Source organism: Magnolia sinica, chromosome 17 (genome assembly GCF_029962835.1).
Source record: "Magnolia sinica isolate HGM2019 chromosome 17, MsV1, whole genome shotgun sequence".
Classification (NCBI taxonomy): Eukaryota; Viridiplantae; Streptophyta; class Magnoliopsida; order Magnoliales; family Magnoliaceae; genus Magnolia; species Magnolia sinica.
This window is the reverse complement of record NC_080589.1, coordinates 29,518,893-29,537,631: the sequence shown is the minus strand read 5'-3', so window position 1 is coordinate 29,537,631 and position 18,739 is coordinate 29,518,893.

Genomic DNA, 18,739 nt, shown 5'->3' with positions numbered 1-18,739 from the left:
TCTGATCATGAGATATGTGTTATATCCCAGCCGTCCATCTCCTAGACGGTGGGCCAGCAACTCACCAGCTGTTGTATAGACACCAACAAGTTCTCTAGATCTGATCTGAGGTATATTTTGAATCCAGACCGTCTATCTGCTAGTGGACCAATAGCTTAGCCACATGGCTACTGTATTGATGGGAGAAGTTCTGTGGGTTTCATACCCACCGTCCGTCCGCTAGATGGGTGGGACCCACTTTTAATTCATATATTGTATATCAGCATCCTCCATCTGGACGGTGCCATGTGGGGCCTACCTTGATGTATGGGTCTTATCCTACACCGTCCAGTAGCTGTTAGATGGTGGGACCTACCTCTTATGTATTTATTTTATCCAAACCGTCCATCCACTTTCTAAGCTCGTCTTAAGGCTTGAGATGAAAAATAGGACAAATCTGCCTATCAGGTGGACTACACTGCAAAAATCAGTGGAGGATTGAGCGCGCACCATTAAAACTATTTGGGGTCACAGAAGTTATAGATCAATATGAAATTTATTTTTCCTCTTAATTCAGGCCTTTGTGACTTATGAACAGTTAGGATGGAAAATAAACGCTATGGCGGCCCAGTGAATTGTTAATAGTGAAAATCATTATCTCCACTGCGATTTGTGGTATGGTCCAGATGATATTCCGATATGGTTCTTTTTGGGTAATGCTCTAAAATGATCTCTAAAAATAGATGAATGGTGTAGATAGAATAATAATGTTTTATCCACAGTCCAGCTAGGATGATGGGTCTCACTTAATGCACATGAGGCCCATGGGTACGGCCCGATATGATATTTGTGTGGCCCATATATGCGGCCCATTGTAATGTATGATGAGACTGATGTAATGTATATATGGCCCAAATGATGAGGCCCATTATGATGTGTATGTGGCCCATATGATGAGGCCCGATGTGATGTATATTGACCCATATGATGAGGCCCGATGTGATTTATATTAGCCCATATGATGAGGCACAATAAGATGTATATGAGGCCCATATGATGAGGCTCGATGTGATGTATACAAGGCCCGTGTGATGAAGCCCATCAAAAAGTACATTTGGCCCTTGTATAAGGCCATGGGCCCCACTATATTTTAGGCTTTATGTAGACTACTCCTTAGGAGCAATGTTGGTTAAATGTCCACATTGATGGGTAATGATGGTTAAATGTCCACATTGTGACCTTCCCTTAGGCCCTTGTTAGGCTGATTATCGATACCGATTGTGAGTACGTGATAGTATAACATCATGACACATGCCCATACGTATCATTTGCATGCTTAATATGAGATGTGGTTGACCATTGCATATGCCATTGGGCAGGTTGTTATGGGGCTCCCTGATAGGCGGATTTGTCCCACATGAGTGCATGGTATACGCAGGATTGATGTATGACTAGATTGTGTGATTCATGCATCTTGTATTGTGTATTGTGAGTGTTATACACCTTAGCAACATCAAGGCCATAGTTTCCACAGGCATATCGTGGAGGGCAGGATTGGACACCAGAAATCTTCTCTTTAAATAGGGCGCGATAGATGTCCCTGGGTAAAGTTCGTAAACCTGACGGTACTGGAAGATGCTTCAATGTCGAGACCGAGTGGATATATGAGCGCATGAGAGCCGAATACCAGGAGACCACATCTCCCACTGTCGTGGTCAGTTGGAAGGGGGTGTGGCCTTACCCGCCCGAGGGTAGGGGTAATTACCAGGCTGAGTATGACTAGCTCGTAAATGGGTCCGTTATCGACGTGCCGGATAGGTATTGGCAGGATATTGGTCAGGCAGATAATAAGGTTTCTTACCCTCACTTGGATTGCGAGCCTGGGAAGTGGCAGTGCCATTTGGAGTGTACTAAACTCCAGTGATTATTTAGAGTAAAAATTGTACTGATATTTGATGCTCTAGTGATGAGCTACATTGTTATTGGATTGGGATGAGCACTGGTATGCTTAAGTTGCATCTCACATCGTATGGCCTTAGTATGGTCGACATCATTCACTCCTTACATCGCATGGCCTTAATATGGCCGATAGTATTCACACCTTACATCGCATGACCTTGATGCGACCGTTAACATTCGTGTCTTGCATCGCATAGCCTTGGTACAGCTGATAGCATTCATGAACTTAGCAGTATATCTACATTACTTTGATATTGCATACTGAGCATGCTTATGTTGCGTACACACTCTCATCACCCTCTAAGCTTTCTATAAGCTTATGCACGATTGATGCGTGTAGGTGACACCAGGACACAACCGTAGCTTAGTAGGAGCAAGAGCCTGCAGTTGAGCTTCAGGAGTTTCCGTTACTATTATCATTGTATTTCCCTTTATACACATTATACGTTAAAGTTTTTTATTATAGTGGATTTTGTGATAGTCTCTTGGTTATTGTTCGTGGGTTATGCTTATGGTTATGCTTATTATGAAATAAATTCACGTTGAAAAAAAATCCTCCTTGTAGGATCCCAGGATCGGAACCTGGTATATGGGTGCTAGGAACTGAGAATGGGGTACTATAGAGGGTGTCAGCACTAGATTCGGTGATCAAAAATTTTATGAGCCCCGTTTCTGAGTTTGGGACATGATAGAAGTTACTATCAAAGAATAACTTGGGAATAACTATGAACAACATCACATGTTTGTTATGAGCTTAGGACAATTAGGTCCTGAGTGCATAACCTTCTAGTTTAGTTCCCTAATGTGCATGCCCTCGAGAGTTCTCAAGGTTGATAGGCACGTTTATTTTTCCTTATAGGACATGCCGCCTAGGAGAGCGACTCGAGCAACTCCCACTTTACCACCTACGACTCCCACTTCACCACCAGAGACCCCTGATCCCCAGCCTGAGGATGCCGCTTCTCTACCCAAGACTGATGTAAGGCCCGTATCCTAGTCTGTACCGTTCCATAGACTCCCTGATCCTCCCTGTCGAATTTTAACAACCCTTGACTTGTAGTTAGCGTTTGTGCTGACCCTAAGTCGCATCCTTTGATTCTGAGTCAGCTCGACTTGAAACTTGTACCATCGAAACTGCACCATCGCAGCGGTTCCAATGCCGCGTCTTGCGCACCGATGTGATACCCAGGCTAGGAGATGTGGGCCCTCGAATATTTTGAGAAACGCTGCGCATTACAAATTTTAAGAGAATCTCTACAACCCATCACATCAATCATTCAATCAATCACAAGTCAAGTATATAGTCCGTGCCTCTCCCATCCCTTTCTTACCAACAAAGACAAGCAACCCATACCTCATGCCACTCACTCCCCATAAGTCAACCATTATGTCATCTCTCCATACACCACTATACCTCTCATCCCATCCCTCTTACACACCCATCCCTCTCTCCTTACATCTCCCATCTTTCACTCATTCTCCACCATTTCCAAGCAACTAAGGAGAGAAAATCCTAAGGAGAGAAAGCTTAGTGTATGGCCCACTTCCTACCCCAAGATCTCCCATCCTAGCCCTTTAATCTTCATCAACCTCCGTCAAAGAGAGAGTCAAGGAGTTTGGCATTCCATCAGACCAAGAAGATCCCTAGGTGGGTGTTTTTATAGGCCTATATTTCATGTTTTGATGATGAGCCAAGTGGGGCCTACCGATTGATGGTATGATCCCACTTTGGACCCTAGGTGTGGCTAGTGGCCTACCATGATTCACATGATCATTCCATGATGAGGCCATTCTCCATGGACCCCATAATGATGTTTACTTTCCTAGTTTGAAAGGGGTCATCTAGACCTTGCATTTTGGTAGAGAAGGGATCTCCACGGTTGATTTTGATTGGTGGGCCCACATGTAATGGGACCCACTTGATGTATGTTGTAATGCATGGAAGGGAGGGCCCATAGTGTCGGGGTCCCTCCATCACCACTCATCTCTCTCTCTCTCTCTATCTCTCTCTTTTCTTTTAGTGATAACGATGATGTGAGTGCAGGGCCCACCTATGACGTATGTATTATATGCATACTGGCTGTTTTGGGACGTATGGGCCCCACCGTGATGAATGGATTAGATCCACACCGTCCATCAGTGGGCTACATGAACAGGGGGCCATCTCGATGTATGTGGCTGGTGAGCCACGAGTACATGGACCCCACCCTGATGAATGTATTACATCCATAACGTCTGGTCGTGGGACGTCCAACAGTCTCTGCTGCTGGACAGTATAAAGGGAAAACACAACAATCAGCTAAATAAATAAATAAATAAATAAAATACAATATATAATATAACATACATGATATATATAACATATATGTACGTGGTGGGCCCCATGTGGGACCCACCTGTTGGACAGACTGGGTGGAGTACGTCACTCCAGCTATTTAGCTGCTGCAGTGATGTCAGTTCTGTGGGTCCCACACGATGTATGTGGTTCATCTATACCGTCCAAACAGTGGGGCCCACCTGCTATGATGTACGTCAGCAAGTGGAGTGGGTCTGACCATCATATCCAGACCGCCCGTCCATCAAAGGAAGTCCAGACCTTGGATGATTTTTAAATAAAATAATAATAATAATGATATATAATATATTATATACTCACACACACACACACACACACACACACATATATATATATATATTATAATGCTATGGTGGGCCCCACCGTGCGTAAGTGTTTTATCTGAGCTGTTCGTCTGACGGGCCCCTGTGATGGATGTGTTGTATATCCATCAAAACCGTCAATCTTTTGAACGTGTGGCCCACTCGTGTGGGACCACCATGATATATATATATATATTATATCCAGACCATCCATCTATGGACCCACCAGTAGCAGTTAGCTACTGGTCTTGATGTTAGCAAGTTCTGTGGGGCCCACTGATGTAGGTATTACATCCAAACCGTCTATCCAATTGGCAAGCTCATCTTAGGCTTGAGACTAAAAATGAGGCAGATCTATTAGGTGGACCACACTGCAGAAAACAGTGGAGAGATGAACGCCTACCATTGAAATCCTTTTAGGACCACAGTAATTTTGGATCAAAATGATATTTGTTTTTCCTCTCAACTAGGTCTTTGTGACCTTATGAACAGACTTGATGGAAAATAAATGTGATGGTGGGCCTTGGAATTTTTAATGGTGAAAATCATTATCACCACTGCTATTTGTGGTATGGGGTAGATGATCTTTCGATCATTATGTCCGTTGCTATTTATGGGGTGGCCCACGTAATGCGACCCATCTTGATGTATATGAGGCCCATTGGTGTGGCCCTTTGATGCAGTCCACTTGAGGTATATGAGGCGCATTGGTGCGACCCATTGATGCAGCCCACTTGATGTATATGAGGCCCATTGGTGCAGCTTGTGGATGCGGCCCACTTGATGTATATGAGGCCCATTGTGATGTATTTGAGGCCCATGGGTCGAGACCCAATGTGATGTATATAAGGACCATGAGTGAGGCCCAATGAGACGTATGTGAGGCCTTTGTGTGGGGCCAAACATGATGTATATGAGGTCCATTGTGATGTGCGATTCCACCATGATGTATGTAATGATGTCTGCATTGTAACTCTCCCTAGGGCCCATTGTTAGGCCCATACTTGTTGTGTATAGGCCGTCTAGGCCCATCCTGGTTATGAGGATAGTTCAGCATCATATAACATGCTTAGTATAACTCCATGATTCATGCCCATATGCATCATATGTATGCATGATATGAGGAGTGATGATCATAGCATATGCCATTGGGCAGTTTATTTATGGGACTCACTGATAGGAGTTTCCCACATGAGCGCATGGTACACATAGGATTACTTCATGACTAGACAGTGTGATTCATGCATCTCGCATATGTATGACATGATCACTATATGCCCTAACGATATCAGGGCCGTGGCCTCCACAGGCACATCATGGATGGCTGGATTGGATACTGAAAATATTGGCTCTAACACTGTGGGCACGTAGGATGTCCTTGGGTGAAAGTCCCAGAACCTTTTTGGTACTAGGAGATGCTCTAATGTCTAGACTGAGTGGATACATGATCGCATGAGTATCGAATACCAGTAGGCTGCGTCTCCCACTGTGTCGTGGTCGGTTGGAAAGGGGTGTGGCCTTATCCACCCGAGTGAGGGGGCTATAAGCTAAGCTGAGTTTGACCAGCTCGTAAATGGGTCCGCTATCGACGAGCCGAGTAGGTATTGGCAGACTACTAGTCAGGTAGTTAGTGTGGTCTCTTCCACTTTCTAGGCTATGTGGTTAGGGTGAGGCAGAGCACTAGTGGACCTCCATCACCCGTGTTGCAGGGGATGACTTCATCTGGACATGAGAGGATTTCATTGGCCGATTTGACCAGCAGTACTTCCTGACCACATTCATTGGCAGTGAGCGTTAGAGTTTCATTGACCGATTCGACCAACAGTACTTCCCCGACCACATTCGTCTACAGGGAGACATGTCTGTGGCGCAGTATGCGGCTCATTTCATGGCACTAGTTCGCATTGTATTTGGTTAATGATAAGGAGTGGAAGGCCCGCTGTTTTGAGAATAGCTTGCATTATGGTCTTCGAAGCTATGTTGTTGGGCATAAGCTCCTGACTTTTCAGGTGGTAATATAGAGGGCTCGGATTTATGATACTGAGTGGGCCGACATGTAAAGCAATCGAGATCAGAGGAGAGACCGAAAGAGGTAGGCCCCCTCCGATAGATCCCAGCAGCACTGACCGCCACAGAGGGACAAGAGCCACCCATCCGCCAGAGCACCAACAGCACCAGTGGTACCTCCAGTACCACCCCAATGGCCGTTTATAGGGACTTATTTTGGATGTGGTGGGAGAAGGCACCTCATGCATGAGTGCTCCCACCCTCAGCAGTAGCAACAGCTGAGAGGGCCACATCAGCCTCCACCACAACAGCGACCGCAACAACTGTAAGACCCCATCAATTTTGTACCATTTTCTATGCTTATGTGCATAATGATCGACGCCCTTAGCCATACCTGGACTTGTCGTGCATAGTGCACGCCCGACTGATTGAAACCTCAAGACCTCGAAACCTATTTCATATCGACCGTCCCATCGCTGCGATAGGGTATGTACCACCCCTACGTCTGTACGATGCTCTGTTAGTAAGATACACTGCAAAGAATCGTTAATGTATCATGTGCGCATGGCGTTATGTACTCCATTTCACATATGTATACAATATATGCCATGCACACATGCACATGCCACACATGGGTGAGAGAATCTCTACCCATGTGTGTGATGTCACCCTCCCATGCCATCCCTCTCTCATGTGCTCCCCAAAGTCAACTTCTCTCCATACCATACCCTATACATGACATCATCACACCATGTCATCCCATGCCCCTTTAATCCACCATTAATTCTTAATCATGCACAAATTCCCATAATCCTAGCCTAAGTTAACATTAATCACATTAGCCTAACCTAAACAAAATTTTATCCATTTCTCTACAAATACCCCTCCATCTCTTAGCATTTTCACCATTTCCTACAATAATGAGAGAGAGAGGAGTGATCTTGGTGGGCCATCAACTCAATCAATCCCATCACTTCCATCCATCTCAACCATCCATCTAATCCATTAAGGTGAGTATATCCCCTCCACTCTTATGGTTTGTTTCGTTTTTTTTTTTTAAATTATTATTGGATGATTAATAATAGTGATGATTTGATGATAATGATGCGATTGATGGTGTGGATGCATAAGAGGATTCATACAAAAAATAATAAAATAATAATTTATTATAGACCTTATGTGAGACCCATTGATAGTGGGCCCCACCAGAACCTTTGTATACCATCCAAACAGTCTAGTGTGGCCCATTGGGCTGGCCACACACACACATCCATGCACACATGTGCACACCACACCAAAAATAATAATAATAATAAATAACATGAGGGGTGGACGCTGTTGTTGCTAGCGTCCATCGGACGCTGCAGTAAGCAACATCCCTACTGCTGCTTAAAAGAGAAGAGGGAAAGGGCTGTGGGGCCACAACAGGCCCCACCCATGATGTATGTATTTCATCCACACCATCCATCCAATTTCCCAGCTCATTTTAGGCGTTGAGCTGAAAAATGAAGCCAATCTAAATCTCTGGTAGGCCACACCATAAAAAAGACTATTTTAATAATGATAAATTGTTAGGGCCCGCTGTGATGTTTCTCTACATCAAAAAATGCTGAATATTGGGATTGTTAGATCCATCTCGGGCCATAGAATCTAATAGATGGAGTGGATCATCATGATATGGGCCCCACCTATGAAATACCATAAGAAAAAATTAAGGGGGGTGACGTTATTGCTGCCAGTGTCCAGAGGACACTGCAGCAAGCAGCGTCCCAGAGTCCCAACAGGCAGGGATGGTGGGCCCCACCACTGGTCCCACTGTGATGTGTATCAAACATCTACACCGTGCATTTGATTGGTCCCCTTTAGAAATTGGGATACCCCAAAAATCAGCCGTACACAGAACTCAAGTGGCTCACACCATCTAAATTCATGTGAAGACCGAAAAATCAATAAGTTCTATGGGTCTGATCATGAGGTATGCCTTATATCCAAACTGTCTATACATTTTGCAAGTCGTCTTAAGGCTTGAGAAGAAAAATAAGACAAATTTAACTATCTAGTGGTCCACACTACAAAAAGCAGTGGGGGATTGAACGTCTACTAATGAAACCCTTTTTGGGTCATAGAAGTTTTGAACCAATATGAAATTTGTTTTTTCCTCTTAATTCAGGTCATTGTGACCTTATGAACAGATTGGATGGAAAATAAACGTTGTGGTGGGCCCTGTGAATGGTTTAACGGTGACATCATTATCTTCACTGCTATTTGAGGTGAGGTCCAGATAATCTTTAGATATGATTCATTCTTTTGGATAATGCTCTAAAATGATCTCTAAAAATAGATGAACGGTGTAGGTAAAATACATACATCACTTTGGGACCCATGTAACTTTGATCTCCTTGAACCATTTGTACAACTCATAGCTCGAGGATATAGAATCACTTGCTAGGGTCCACTTGAAATCTGAATGCATCTGAAACTTTGCTTGACCCCTTAACAAAGTGGGACACACATAATGGATGGGCTGGATTTGTGATCCACGCTTCAATGGCTAAGTACTTATGAATGTTAGGGTAATTCTCTCAACTTTTGTGTGTGGTGTGGCCCACATGTGCCACAGATTGACTTGATTTTAAGCCCCAGTCCCACCATGGATTGGTGACCTATTAATTATGCAAATTGGATTATTTGTAAATGTGATATGTGAATGGTCCGGATCTTTGTTAAAATTTCTATATATTGATGGTGTACAATCATGTGATTATGTAGTGCGTGGACAGCCTAAAATTGATACAAGTATGACAAATGCATAGCCCCATGAGCTCCGCCGCATAGAACCCATTGTGAATTCCATTGATGTGTGGGCCCAGGAATGTTAAGGCCCATTTTGAGTGAATGCCATGTGGGCCCATTAGTGGTAGCCTTGTTTGAGCCAACCATTGGCCCTCTTCAGCAAGAGTTTGTGATCTCCATGTGTTGAATGCATGTTATCTTGAATCATGTGAAATTGTGCTATATGTATAGCCCTTCACCACTTGGCATGTGATATAGGTTGTATTGTGTTGCTGCCTTAGATTACTTAATTATATAACGAGTGCACAACCCTTCACCACTTGGCACTTTGGTTAGAGTGCAGCCCTAAGTAGTAGGATCATATGACATATGTATAAACCCATAAATGTGTTCAATTATAACAAATATGTAGACTCTAGTGGTGTGAGGGTGTGATATACGTGTTTGGCCCCTTAATCATGTGGGCATGTGACGTATGTATGGCCACCTAATCAAATGCAATTGTGGAGTATATGTAGTCGTCTAACCGTATGATTGCGAAATGCACACAAGGCTAACTAACTACATGAAGTCAGGTGGTATTGGTGACCACCCAATGATATGACTACATGCTTATGGGCATAACCATAGTCACCTAAACCATGAACAATCGGGTTGTACATGCAGATTTTCTTAGTCATGAGAATTATGATATAGGTTGGACTATACAACTTGATAATGGAGTGGCCCTCAATTCGGTGTCATGCGACATAAATACAACCCTTATATTATGCTCATAGGTGAGGCAGATGTGGGGACCACTAAAATATATCTGATGTGATGGAAGCTACTTCTTGGCCTCTGGATCATGTGACACCGAGTCTGAGTCATTCTCCGTATGAAGTATTGGGCGGTCATAGTTTAAGAGTTAGTGTAACTAAGTATGGTGGGTATGCTTGTGATTGTGCCTTGGATGCTTTGAGATGCGGTCACTAAACCATGATACTAATTGTATGTCCACTCAACCAAGTGAAATTATGACATCGATAACTTGACCATGTGGGAGCTTAATAAAGTGGTTCCCATAGATGTATGAGTTATGGTGTAGTAAAAACAAGTAACCATATGACCTTAAATCCTTTAGTATGGCAAGTAGAGTGACATTTGTGTGGCCACTCAACCATATGATCTTCTGATAATGCAGTGGCCATAAGACCATGTGGGCATATGAGAATTGTGTGATTACTCAGACTCATGGACTATGCTGATAGTGTAACCTCTTGGGTATGTGAACTTAGGACGTGTGTCAGATTGATTATGGACCCTACCTTGATGTAAGTATTGTATGTTTCACCATTTATCCATTAGGATAGCTAATTTTAGAACATGATTCCAAAATGACCTAGATCCAATTCCTAAATAAGTCAGACAATATGAAATAGTGTTAATTGAATGTATGACTTTCGAACACTTATGAACCCACTCCATGTATGTATTTTATCCTCACTGTTCAATTGTTTTGCCAACCAAATAGTTCGATCATGGAGCCCGCTGATGTGTGCCTTGTACATCTGAACTATTCTTCCTTGTACTACCTTAATGTATGTGAGTTACCTATACTATCTACGTGATGAGACTGCCGTAATGTTTGTGTGGACCCATCTGCTACTTGGAAGTAGGACCCACTACATTGTATGAGACAAACCCATGTCATCCGACCATAACTAACTCTTATGTGTATATTATATACCCAAATTGTTCAACTTAGGACACTATATCTTATGAGGTTTACCTTTTCCTTCCAAACCATTGTAGAACTACTATGATGATTATTTGCAAATCCAACCTACTAAAAGCTCACTTGAAGGTGAAGCCCTCTACATTATATGAGTTTCACCAGCACCATCCATCCTGTGGCTCATTTACTATATCTTATATATATGCCTGTCATCTCATAACCACTTGGTGCATGTACTTTGCACCACCACCACTCATTAACCATAAGGCCCAGTTAGGGTATAACCATGTGGTTCCAAGAGAAGAAAATCATGTCAGGCCAAAGCCACTAATGGAATATCTATCTTGCAAAGGATATGGTGTAATTCTGAATATAATTAATGCTCTTGATTATTGTAAATGCTATCTTATCTAGCTCCTAGGATTGTCAAATTTTGTAGTGCTAAAACCTCTTGGAATATGTATCTTGTGTAGCTCAACTTTATATCATCCTTGCCTACATTCAAGTACAAGTTCAAGAAGTTCAAATTCAAGTTCAAGTAGCTCAAGTACAAGATCTAAAAGTTCATGAACAAGAAATTCAAGTACTAGATCAAGTTTTCAAGTTTCAAATATATCAAGACAATGTGCATTACTCAAGTTGAAACTCAAGTCTCAAGTTGAAGCTCATCTTCATATATACAATGACAAGCTTCAAAGTACTTCAAGATGACAAGCTTAAAGTACTTCATGGTAATCTATCTACCGAAGCGAACGATGTTTCAAGGTTCGAATTTCACCTGTAAGGTATAAATGACCCTAGATTGGCTATAGTTTAGGTCATATTGATTGCATACTTAATTTGGGTAATTATATAATTTTATAGGCTTATTCTCGACTAGTCATAGCCTATGTTCGACTAGTCTAAGTACTAGCTTAACTAGTCTAAGAATTTTCTCGATCAGTCTAAGGTTTGTTGTGATTTGTCGGAATTTCAGTTAGACCCTCGACCAGTCTAAGGTTTGTTGTGATTTTTCAAAATTTCAGTTGGACCCTTGACCAGTCCTGGAGACTGCTCGACCAGTCGAGTGAACAGTGCTCGACTAGTCGAGTGAACAGTGCTCGACCAGTCGAGCAGGCTCAACTCAAAGTGCAGCAACCATTCTGGGTACCATTCGACTAGTCGAGCAGGCCACTCGACCAGTTGAGGATTGATCTTATCTTATCATGCCTGAAATTTTCAATTCCTGTTGGTCCTTCGACCAGTCGAGTGAAAAGTATTTTTGCCTATAAATTGAGGACGATTTTCAGAGTTTTTCATTCCATTCCAATATATTCAAGTCACTACTCTGAGAAAACTGTCCTCACATTTGAGAAGCAAATTGGTTAGTATTTAAGATTCTTTTAATGCTTTTTTGTATTTAATTTTGTGATCTCTATTCAATTCTAATTTGTTTTAAAGGGAATATTGATTTTGTCCTTTTTGAGATCGAAATTAAATCAAGTGAGCTTAGGTCAATTTAATCTAAAAATCATTTAGATCTAATAACCCTTTCATATGTGAGTTTGTAAATTAAACATCTACATCAAATCGGTTCAACCGGGCTTCATCAAAAGAAGAATCTTCAGATAAGTACATTTCAATTTTCTATATTTGGTTTGTAAGATTTTCAGGAAATCTTTCATTTTTAGTTTGTCTGAGGTGATCCAGAAAATCTCAGAGTGCGGGGTTTTTGAATTGTGTAAGCCCACTTGAAAAACACAATTGTGAAGGTTTTAGGTGAACTTTGGAAAACCTATTTCATAGTGAAAGCCAATATTCCAAGGGACATGATATTGGGAGTGGAGTAGTTGTGTGGTTATTTTCTAACAGTTGGTGTACACACAAGTGAACCACTATAATTGCTGATGTTGTGGTGGATGGTTGAATGTGGTTGAGTGATTGAATGTTGTAATTTATTTTTCAACATTTGTGGTGAATGATTGTAATTTACTTTATGCACATGTGGTGAATGATGAATAGCAGTAGAAATTTATTTTTGTTTTATTCTTTATTCGTCTATATTTGTTTGGGATTTTGATACACAGACCGTTCTAGTAATCAGCTTGTCCTACCATAAGCCATTGGTTTTTGGTGTAAGGTTGTCCTTAGAACAACATCTATATCAACCTTTTAATACTTGTACATTTGAGGTTGCTATTCATTTTTGCTATTTGAATTGATAAGTGCTATCATTGTTTATTTCTTTCTTATTCCGCATTTAAAATTTTAATTTGTCATAGTCCTATTTACCCACCCCCTCTCTAGGACTCTTTGTTCGGCCTTTTCAATTATATATTATGGATGATATTAGTGATGTTAGTGATTATGATTAATAGAAGTATGTGATTTAATATCTTGATTAATGTTGTTTCACTTCCTAGCATACTAAATTCATCTACTTAATCATGTTGATATTGATCATACTCATGCACCATGGAATGATGGTATGTGCAAGTGTACTTCAATACATTTGTTTATGTGTAACATATGTCCTCTTCAGTTTAGTCACATGACCATGGATTGATATAGTTGATAGTGGCACATGATGATTATATGACATTTTTTTGGCTTAAAGGTTAAGCAAACCATAAACTCATGGCATTATATGCATACCACATGCACTTCAACGTATGCTTTATTATAATTGCTTGAATTCATGCATAACCATGACATACATGATGATCGAAATACCATAGTCATGCTGTGTAACATGAGTTAGATCTTGACGACGAAATGTACATCTATGATGATGGCTTGGGTTATCCCTGAAAAGGGACGGGACACCGGAAGTGTGGAAATAGTAGGGGATAATGTGCCCCTTGGGTTGAAAGTCCATAAACCCCGATGCTAGCTAGGGATACCTCACCATTAGGCCAAGTGGATACATGGGTCATGGATTTGACTCCCACTGATGAGGTCGGGTTGAGAAGAGGTGAGTCCAACCTGCTTTAAGGGATGAGGTGCAAACAGAGACTGGTCTGACTCACCGGCGAGGAGAAGCGCGAATGAGGTCCACTACTAGCATGTCATGTGGAAGTCCACCGCAGGGCGGACATGCGAGGTTGATTGTTGATGTCTGGTGCATGGGTGTCGACCACGTTATTTCTTGAGATATACAGTTATGATATGGAATGACAATATGATAATAATGATGTGATTACGGATGCGCATAATATGATTATGGCTATGGTATAGGACAAATGAAAATATGACTTGGTGATGCTGGTCTCATTGACTCGAAGTATTACTATGATGCATATGCATTGCATTGGCATTGACATCATACCTTACGTACTACACGCCTTTCACCATACATGATTTCTTCATGGCATATTTATCTTGCTTGCATGTAGGACACACTACACACATGTGTGTACTCATTAGGTTTTTTGCCTAAGCTTCCTATTTCTCATTGTTTTTCAAGGCAGGAGTAGCTTGGAAGACTTAGATTTCTCGATGCATTGTATCTATTTTTCGATTTGGTAATGTTGAAGTTGTGTACCTTTTGAAAAGCATTGTACTTATAAACATTAAGATTTATAATGGAGAGTGTTGCTTGGTATTTTGATCATGGATCTTCATGCTCAGGTATTATATATATATATATATCAGTAAAAATCTTCCTTGTGGTGTGTCGAACTCGGGACTTGGTGTATGGAAGTCGAGTGTTAGATTCGGGGCATCACGGAAGCTATCCGTCCCTGCATTTGGGGTGTAATAGTAGCAGTGACCACAGCCACCTCAGCCACCAAGGCCCAAGCAGCAGCAGAGACAGGAATATAGGCCACCCCAATGGTGACAGCAACAACAGCAACACCCTTAGAGGGGATAGGCACCCCCTAACCAGCTCAGGCTAAGTTCTATGCGGCTCAGCAGGACCCGTAGTCCTCCGGAGGAGTCGTTGAGGGTATACTCCATGTCTCTACATGCATCGCCTGAGTTTTGTTTAATTCCAGTGCTTCGCATTCTTTTATGAATGTGGGATTCTACCGTTCGACTGGATTACCGATAGAGTTTGCTCGCGAGGGGTTGACTGTATCGATGCCCTTGGGGAAGATTATAGTATTGGGCCAATTTTGCTCATCTTGCCCCATTCTGGTTGGTGATATCTTTTTTCCTGATGATCTGTTCGTGCTGCCAATGTCTAAGTTTGATGTCATCCTGGGCATGGATTGGCTTGCCAAGTATCACACCGTCTTGAACTGCTCTGCGAGGATAGTTGCGATCTGTATACCCGACTTGCCTCAGTTCCAGTTCATTGCCGAGCCCAGAGGAGAGCCATTGTCTTGTTTGATGTCATGTGCAGTAGAGGGGCCCATAGTAGTGAGCGTTGATCAGTTGCCAGTTGTTTGTGATTTCCTCGACATATTTCAGGAGATTTCGGGGTTACCGTCGCGCCGACATGTTGAGTTTCAGATTGATCTTGTGCCCGATACCGTGCCTATCTTAAAGGCCCCATATTGTATGACACCGATGGAGTTGCGAGAGCTGCAGTGGCAGTTGGATGAGTTACAAGAGTTAGGCTTTATCTGTTTGAGCAGTTCACCGTGGGGAGCGCCAGTACTCTTCGTCAAGAAGAAGGATGGCTCATTGAGGCTCTACGTGGATTACCGCGAGCTCGACTAGGTCATAATCAAGAATAAGTATCCACTCCTGAGGATAAACGATTTATTTGATCAGCTGCAGGGTGTACAGTTCTTTTTAAAGATTGACCTGTGTTCTTGTTATCATCAGATTCGAGTTCGAGAGGAGGACATCCTGAAGACGTCTTTTAGGACACGCTATGGTCATTTTGAGTTTCAAGTCATGTCCTTCGGACTGACTAATGCACCCGCAGTATTCATGCAGTTGATGAATGAGGTCCTCCATCCGTATCTTGATCAGTTTGTTATGGTATTCATTGACGACATTCTGATATATTTGAGGACCTGTGAGGAGCATGTGCAGCATTTAGAGATTGCGTTCCAGACCCTCCATGCCCACCAACTGTATGCGAAGCTGGAGAAGTGCGAGTTTTGGGAGGAGGAGGTGAAGTTTCTCAGTCACGTGGTAGCACGGGAGGGTGTTGCAATGGACCCCTCGAAGGTTGAGGTAGTGAGTCAATGGGGCGAGCCCACGAACGTGTCCGAGATCCATAGTTTTCTTGGTTTGGTAGGCTACTATCGATGTTTCATTGAGGGTTTCTCTCATATTACAACCCCGTTAACTAGGTTGACTCAGAAGGGCACAAAGTTTGTTTGGAGTGACGCCTATGAGAGAGCATTTATGGAGCTAAAGGACTGCCTCACATCCACTCCTGTCCTCACTCTTTCCTCTAGGAGTGAAGGATTTGTTGTATTTACCGATGCCTCACATATTGGTTTGGGTGCTGCCTTGATACAGCACGGGAAACCGATAGCTTATGCGCCTCGCCAGCTCAAGGTCCATGAGTTGAACTACCCCACGCATGATTTGGAGCTAGCAGGAGTCGTCTTCGCACTGAAGGTGTGGAGGCATTATCTCTATGGGGTTAGGTTCACGTTCTTCTCTGACCACAAGAGCTTGAAGTACCTATTCTCTCAGTCCAAGCTGAACTTGTGGAGATGCATTGGATGGAGCTTCTGAAGGATTATGATTTTAATCTTCAGTACCACCTAAGCAAGGAGAACGTGGTGGTGGATGCTCTTAACTGTCAGCCACGAGGCCTGGTGGCACACATGATGATTAAGGAGTGGAAGATGCTTAAGGATGTGGCAGCATATGACTTCGAGATCAGCTTGTAGTCTTCTATTGTGTAGTTATCGAGCTTGTTGATTCAACCCTCTCTTGTCGCAAGGGTGATCGAGGCTCAACAGGCAGACGAGTGGTTACAGGGTTACCAAGCAGAGGCCACATCCGAAGAGCAGCTAGATTAGTAGATTGGTTCAGATGGTGGACTTCGCTTCAGAGGCCAATTATGTGTCTTGGATATTCTTGAGTTGCGCAGAAATCTTATGACTGAGCACATCGATCGCGGTTTTCTATCCACCCTAGCTCGTGAAGATGTACCATAATATAAGGCAACAGTACTTTTAGGTGGGGATGAAGCACCAGATCGCCAGTTTTATGGCTGAGTGTGACACATGCCAGCGTGTCAAGGCCGATCATTAGAGAGCCTCTGGTCCATTGCTGCCGTTGAGCATCCTGACGTGGATGTGGGAGCGCATATCGACAGATTTCATAATGAGCTTGCCGAGGACTCAGCACGGTCATGATGCCATCTAGGTTGTCGTAGATCACCTGACGAAGTCGGCACATTTTCTTGTGATTCGTGCAACTGGTCTTTGGATCGGCTTGTAAGATTATTCATCAAAGAGATTGTGAGACTGCACAGGATTCCAGTTTCAATCGTTTCGGAACGAGACCCGAGGTCATTCTCAGTTTTGGGGGAGCTTTCAGAGAGGGATGGGGTCTATTTTGCAGCTCAGCACCACATATCATCCGCAGACCGAGAGGGTCAATCAGATCCTTGAGGATATGCTTTGGGCTTGCGTGATTAACTTTGGGGGTAGCTAAGATGAGCATCTGTGATTAGCTGAGTTCGTATACAACAACAGCTATTAGGCGACCATTGGCATGACTCCTTTTGAGGCATTATATGATAGACCGTGCAGATCACCGAGTTCTTGGATTGAGGCTGGAGAGCAGCGTCTCCTTGGTCCCGAGCTTGTGCGACAAACATCAGAGGCCATCGATATCATTAAGCAAAGGATGCGCACAACTCAGAGCCAGTAAAAGAGTTTTCTTGATCACCAGCGTCGTCCCTTGGAATTCGCTGTTAAGGACAGAGTGTATCTCAAGGTCTTGCCCATGAAGGGTGTAGTTCGATTTGGAGTGAAGGGTAAGCTTGTCCCAAGATTTATAGGACCTTTCGAGATCACTGGGCACGTTGGCGCCATGGCCTATCGGCTTGCCTTGCCATCTCAGTTATCTGGCGTCCACAACATTTTCCATGTATCTACGTTGTGGAAGTGTGGGTCAGACATAGTTCTTGTTATTGATTGATAACCTTGGAGGTTCGTGGGGATGCTTCTTACATTGAGCAACCTATTCGTATCCTTGATTGGAAGGAGTAAATCTTCTGGACCAAGGTCATTCCCTTGGTGAAGGTGCAGTAGCATCACCATTCTATTGATGAGGCATCTTGGGAGAGCGAGGCCGAGATTCGAGAGTGTTATCCTCATTTCTTTGATGATTGATTATATGTTATATCTTGTATGCTGTCTCCGATTTTATATGATGATATTATGTTTCCTCATTCCTTATGAGTTATGTTTAGTTGCGCGATAGTGTAAATTTCGAGGATGGAATTTTTATTAGGAGGGGAGAGCTGTAAGGCCCGTATCCTAGACCGTACCATTCCTTAGACTTCCGCGATACTCCCGTTCAAATTCTGGCAACCCGTGACCTGTAATCAGTGTTTATGAGCGACCCTAAGTCACATCGTGTATATCTATATCGACTCAACTTGAAACTTGTACCCTAGCGACCGCACCGTCGATGCGGTTCCAACGCCACGTCTCGCGCGCATATGCGATACCCAGGTCAGGAGTTGTGAGCTCACGTTTATTTTAAGAAAAATGCCAC